This window comes from Cebus imitator, unplaced genomic scaffold (genome assembly GCF_001604975.1).
Source record: "Cebus imitator isolate Cc_AM_T3 unplaced genomic scaffold, Cebus_imitator-1.0 Scaffold76, whole genome shotgun sequence".
In the NCBI taxonomy this organism is placed as follows: Eukaryota; Metazoa; Chordata; class Mammalia; order Primates; family Cebidae; genus Cebus; species Cebus imitator.
In genome coordinates this window covers 6,055,908-6,062,337 of record NW_016107391.1, presented here as the reverse complement: position 1 = coordinate 6,062,337, position 6,430 = coordinate 6,055,908, and the positions used below count along the sequence as shown (strand labels likewise).

Genomic DNA, 6,430 nt, shown 5'->3' with positions numbered 1-6,430 from the left:
TCCTGGCTCACTGCAACCTCCAGCTCCTGAGTTCAAGTGATTCTCTTGCCTCAGCCTACTGAGTGGCTGGGATTACAGGCACCCACCACCATGCCCAGATAATTTTTTGTATTTTCAGTAGAGACTGGGTTTCATCATATTGGCCAGGCTGGTCTCGAACTCCTGACCTCAGGCAATCCACCTGCTTCAGCCTCCCAAAGTGCTGGGATTAGAGGCATGAGCCACCATGCCCAGCCCAAACTTATTATTTTTTTTAACACTGACTTTCAGCTGCATGACCTGGTCCCAGCACTGTAGCTCAGAAGCCCCAAGAGGTTGGGTTTACACCCTTAGGGCTGGGACTTTCTGAGCCCTAAGGATGAGAATCTAAGTTCCAAGATGAGTGGAGGGCTTCCCTGAAGGGACCAAGGAAGTCACTGTGGTAGAAACAATAGGAGACAAGAGGTCAATGGTAGGGAGGGGAGGTGATGGGACAGAGGGCCTGGGGCTGGATAGGAGGGTTTTGGGTGGGAAGAGAAGAGAGGGGAGGGGAGAATTCTTCTCCAGGATGGGTGTTCCCCCATGCTCAAACCTGTGGGTTTCCCCTCAGTAGAGCAGGGTCCCTGAAAGCAGCAGCTGCAGTAGGTAGATAAGATGGAAGAAGCTTCTTCTGGTAGTTTCTAGAACCTGAAGATGAGGGCTTTTGATGGGACCCAGGAATTCCCAGTATGCCAGGGAGGTACAAGCACTTAGTTGGTTAATGAGGGGTCCCAGCCAATGGTCCCAGGCCCTGGAAGGCAGTCAGGCTGTCTTGCAAGAAGGGTGGTCTTGGACTAGGACAGACGAACTTGCACGATCACACTGGAGTTGGTCAGATGGGCTCCATAGTGGCCGGCCCAGAACTCTGTGTCCTGTCCCCAGTGTTCGAAAGACACAAAGCAGACACCCATCTTGATGTTGGAGAGCACATGGGTGACCTGCAGGCAGAGGAAGGGCCCAGCCCCCTTGAGCCTCCTCTCTAAAGCTGACATTAGGGCATTCTGGCAGATGGTTATTTTCCAAGGATGGCTATAAAATCTCCCATGGGGCACATGCTCTTCTAGAATCTTGTAGAATCTTCCACTCCCCTCATCAAAAAGTGGAATCTGGCCAGTGCAGTGTGGCTCGTGACTATAATTCCAGCACTTTGGGAGGTGGAGGCAGGTGGCTCGCTTGAGGCCAGGAGTTTGAGACCAGTCTGGCCAACATGGCAAAACCCCATCTCTACCAAAAATACAAAAAAAAAATTAGCTGGGTGTGGTGGCACACACCTGTAGTCCCAGCTACTCAAGAGGCTGAGGCAGGAGAATTACTTGAACCCAGGAGGCAGAGGTTGTAGTGAGCTGAGATCATGCCACTGAACTCCAGCCTGGATGATAGAGCAAGACTCCATCTCAAAAAAAAGGGGGGGGGTGGGGAATCTAATTATCTTCCCCACATATCTAAGTGGGTTTGCTTGTCACCAAGAATGTGGTGAAAATGATATGGAGTGACTTGCCAAGTGACTTCAAAGTCTAGGTCAGAAGAAGCAAGGTAGCTTCTACCTGTTTCTCTAGAATCCTCTTCTCCAAGCAAACATATAAGCATTCTGACTGTGTAGGAGCCGCCATGCTGTGAGGAAGCCCAAAGTAGCCCAAGCAGAGAGATCCCATGGAGAAGCTCTGAGACTAAATGAAAGAAGAGATGATTCCCAGCCACCAACTGCTACACACACACCACCCACCACCCTGCCCTGCAGCTCCAGACTTCATCAGAATGTCACTGTCTGAACCTTGAGAGGCAGAAGCCAGAACCATCCAGGTGAGCCCTCACAGAAACCACGAGAGGAAGTCAGAGGACTGTCATTGATTTTAAGCCACTAAGTTTTGGTGTGATTTGTTTAGCAGCAATAGGTCATCACAGGCCCCCAACATCCTTTCTCCAACCCCCATCAGAGACTCACATGAAGACATTGTTGTTCCACCAGGGGATAGGATCAGGCACAGCAGAGAATTTATCTAGAACAGTCTGGTTGGCATCTAGAAGTTGGACAAGGAGTCAATACATACAGCCACTGTCGTGTCGGGCTCCCCACCTGTGGGAGGAGGGAGGCCTTGAAGGCTGGGCTTGCCACCCCATCTCTTTGGGTGTCTGCCTACCTTGTCCTTCCTGCCTTGTCCAAATGCCCTCCCCATGTACACAAATCCTCCAAAGGGACTCCTGGGAGGTGATCTCTGGACATTTGAATGTGTTGTGTCAGATAGGAGTATCTTTGATGGGGACTCAGTGGGTAATGGATAGTCTACCAATGTGATTTAGGGCAGGGGCTAGCCACATTCATAGAGATGGCCTCAGGGTGGGGGCTGGCCCCTCCAGAAAGACCCACAATGTGACTTATGGTGGGGGCTGGGAGTCAGGGAACATCAGTGGACTTGGAGGCCAAGATTAACCACACGGGCCATCAATCAGTTCATCATGCCTATGTGATGAACCCAAGAAACACTCTGGTCATGGAGTCTCAAGTGAACTCTGTTGGTCAACAAAATACCATGCATCTTGTCACACATCAGTGCCGGCACGGTAACATGTCCTGATGCCATGGCAAAAGGACAGCAGAGGCTCTGTGTCTGACATTTCCCCTGGATGCTACTCTATGCCCTTCTTTTCTTGGATGATTTTAATCTGTATCATTTCCCTGTAATAAACCAGAAGTGTTTAGTAGTTTTCTGTGAGTTCTTCCAATGAATTACTGAATTGTGAAGGTGGTTTTGGAAGTCCCCCAAAACTTGCAGTTGGTGGAGTTGTAGAGATGGGGTTTTGCCATGTCACCCAGGCTGGTCTTGAACTCCTGGACTCAGGCAATCTTCCCACCTCTGCCTCCCAAAGTGCTGGGATTACAGGCGTGAGCCACCATACACAGCCAGATTTTGTTTTTAATTATCACTCATCAAATGACATAATATGTTTGTGTTGTTCTGACATATTGTGTCAGAAGTGAGGATGGTGATAGGGATTCCATCCCTGAACCTTGTAGTGAGCTTGAAACTTCTCACAAATATTGATGCCTGGCTGGGCATAGTGGCTCACTCCTATAATCCCAGCACTTTGGGAGGCTGAGGTGGATCACTTGAGATCAGGAGTTCAAGATCAGCCTTGCCAACATGGTGGAACCATGTCTCTACTAAAAATACAACAATTAGCCAGTCATGGTGGCAGGTGCCTGTAATCCCAGCTACTCAGTAGAGGCCCAGGCAGGAGAATTGTTTGAACACGGGAGGCTGAGGTTGCAGTGAGCTGAGATCACTCCATTGCACTGTAGCCTGGGTGACGGAGGGAGACCCTGTCTCAAAAACAAAAACCAACCAACCAACCAACCAAAAAAATATTGATGCCTGGCTCTCACCCTCAGACATTCATATTTAATTGGTATGAATGGTGCCTGAGCATTGTGTGTGTGTGTTTTGACTGAGTCTCGCTCTGTCACCCAGGCTGGAGTGTAGTGGCGTGATATTAGCTCACCGTGCCCTCCACCTCTTGGGTCCTGGTTCAAGCAATTCTCCTGCCTCAGCATCCTGAATAGCTGGGATTACAGGCACTTGCCACCACGGCCAGCTAATTTTTGTATTTTCAGTAGAGACGGGGTTTCACCATGTTGGCCAGGCTGGTCTTGAACTCCTGACCTTGTGATCCACCCGCCTTGACCTCCCAAAGTGCTGGGATTACACGCAAGAGCCATTACACCTGGCCAGCATTGTGTGTTTTAAAAGCTACCTTTATGATGTGCAGCAAAATTTGGAAACCACTGATTATTACAATCAAATAGTACACCATTGACCAAAACAACACAAATATGTTACAGAGTTTGATGAGTAAAAATTAAAAACAAAATCTGGCCACGTATGGTGGCTCACACCCGTAATCCCAGCACTTTGGGAGGTAGAGGTGGGAGGACTGCTTGAGTCCAGGAGTTCAAGACCAGCCTGAGTGACATGGCGAAACTCATCTCTACAAAAAATATATGGCCAGGTGTGGTGGCTCACACCTGTAATCCCAGAACTTTGGGAGGTTGAGGCGAGCAGATCGCCTGAGGTCAGGAGTTTGAGACCAGCTTGGCCAACATGGCAAAACTCCATCTCTACTAAAAACACAAAAATTAGCCAGGCGTGGTGGTGCATGCCTGTAATCCCAGCTACTCAGGAGGCTGAGGCAGAAGAATTGTTTGAACCCAGGAAGCAGAGGTTGCAGTGAGCTGAGATGGCACCATTGTATTCCTGCCTGGGTGACAAGTGAAACTCCATCTCAAAAGAAAAAACAAGAAAAAAAAAAAAAAAACCCTCTCAAAAGAAAAAACAAGAAAAAAAAAAAACCACAAAAATTTAAAAATTAGACAAGCATGGTGGTGGTACACTTGTAGTCCCAGTTACTCAGGAGGCTGATGTAGGAGGATCACTTGAGGCAAGGTGGTAGAGGTTGCAGTGAGCCGAGATCATGCCACTACACTCCAGCCTGGGTGAAAGAGCAAGACTCTATCTCAAAAAAAAAAGAAAAAAAATCTTATTGGAGATATATCTCTTAAAGAGATGGAGTTTGGGGGCAGGGTTACGGGGCCTTAAGAGTGAATTTGCTGGCCAGGTGCGGTTGTTCATGCCTGTAATCTCGGCACTTTGAGAGGCCAAGGTGGGTGGATCACCTGAGGTCAGCAGTTCGAGACCAGCCTGAACAACATGGTGAAACCCAGTCTCTACTAAAAACACAAAAATTAGCGGGGTGTGATGGTACACACCTGTAATCCCAGCTGCTCGGGAGGCTGAGGCAGGAGAATCACTTGAACCCAGGAGGCAGAGGTTGCAGTGAGCTGAGATTGCACCATTGCACCCAGCCTGGGCCACCAAGAGAGACTCTATCTAAAAAAAAAAAAAAAAAAACCAAAAAAACAAAAAAAATGAATTTGCTAACGCTCAAAATTTCCAATGGCCATTTTGCCTGGTTCCCCAGTAGTCTTTACATCTGGGGACCACACACCGTAGTGAGGGGTTTTTTTCTTGTAAAACTAGAGAAGGGGCACACTGAGAAAGAGACTAGGGAAGGAGAACCATATGATGCTTCCCAAACAGATGTAATTTATAGCAGTTCTAGCCACAGACCCTCCTCCTCTAGGTCCAAGACCTGCCTCTTGCGTCACCAGCTGGGAATAGAAACAGGGTAATAAGAACAGGCAGGCCTTTCTCAACAACTGGCAGGACCTTTGGATAGCAGGGGCATTCACCTGAATGAAGTCGCGAAGCATGTCTGAGAAAGGGCTCCACGCACAGTTGTCCTGTTTTCCTCTACCACCCAGCCGTCCCCACCATGCTGCACCATCCACTCTCGGAGGCCTTCTGTGAAATAAAAAAGGCTAGTACCCAGGTTCCGGTCCGCGGCCTTTAGGTTCCTAGTGAGACTCCGCCCCTCGCCCCTCCCATGGGCTCACAGTGCAGCTGACATTCCCGGCCCTTCCCACTGAGGCCCCGCCCCCTGCCACCTGTCATCCGCTCGTGGCAAAGCCCTGCTCCTCTGACCCTTCTCACCGATTTGCGGCAAAGCCCCGCCCCTCCAGCCCCTCTATCTGGCTCCCAGAGCTGCCTCCGCCCACAGGCTCCCAGTGAAGCCCTGCCCCACCAGCCCTGCACCCTGCCTACGAATGCTACCTTGCCGCTCCGACTCCTCCCACCGGTCCCAGTGCGGCCCCGCCCCCCGGCCCCTCCACCGCTCCCAGCACGCTAGAACCCCTCTTCTGGGATCCCACCTTGGCCGCAGGGGTTGCGAATAAGGTTGCGTCCGATGGGTCTGCGCGCAGAAGCGGCCCAGCGGGCAGGGCCTGGCGTTGCGGGCGGGAGACTGGCAGCTGCGGGCGAGCTGCAGCAGCGCGCGGCCGGTGGCGCTGTGGTCCCGGGCCAAGATCAGCAGCCACAGGGCCTGGCTGTCCACCAGGTCTCGCCAACCCCGGCACACTTGGCGGCAGCGCCCCAGCAGCGTGCGCGGAGGGACGTGGCTCAGCACCACCAGAAGCAGCTCTGGGGGCATTTGGCCCAGGTCCAGCGCCCCTTCGGATTCCGGCTCCGGCGCGGGGACCCGGGCGGCCCGGCACCGGGAGGCCGAGGCGCCCATGGTGCCCCAGCCAAGCCCGGCTGTGGCTGCGGGAGAGGAAGGGTCAGGGCGTCAGGGAGCAGCAGCCTCCGCGGCGCGCTGCCTCCGCCTGCTCTGCCTCTGCCAGTCGCACCCCTACCTTCACCACCCCTGGGCCCCGTTCCCAGGTCCCCATCCCCCAGCCCGTTCTTGATAGCACCGATATCCTGAAGACCCCCCAGTCTGTGTGTATGTCCCGAATTGCATGCAATCAGCCCCCCTCGGCCCCACCGACACCCCACCCCAAGTCCTACCCCGAGGCCTGGCG

General features: G+C 52.1%; 1 pseudogene; it reads right to left on the bottom strand.

The window, feature by feature from the left end:
* Nucleotides 1-475: 475 nt before the first annotated feature.
* Nucleotides 476-6,144, bottom strand: LOC108306991 (annotated as a pseudogene).
* Nucleotides 6,145-6,430: the final 286 nt, after the last annotated feature.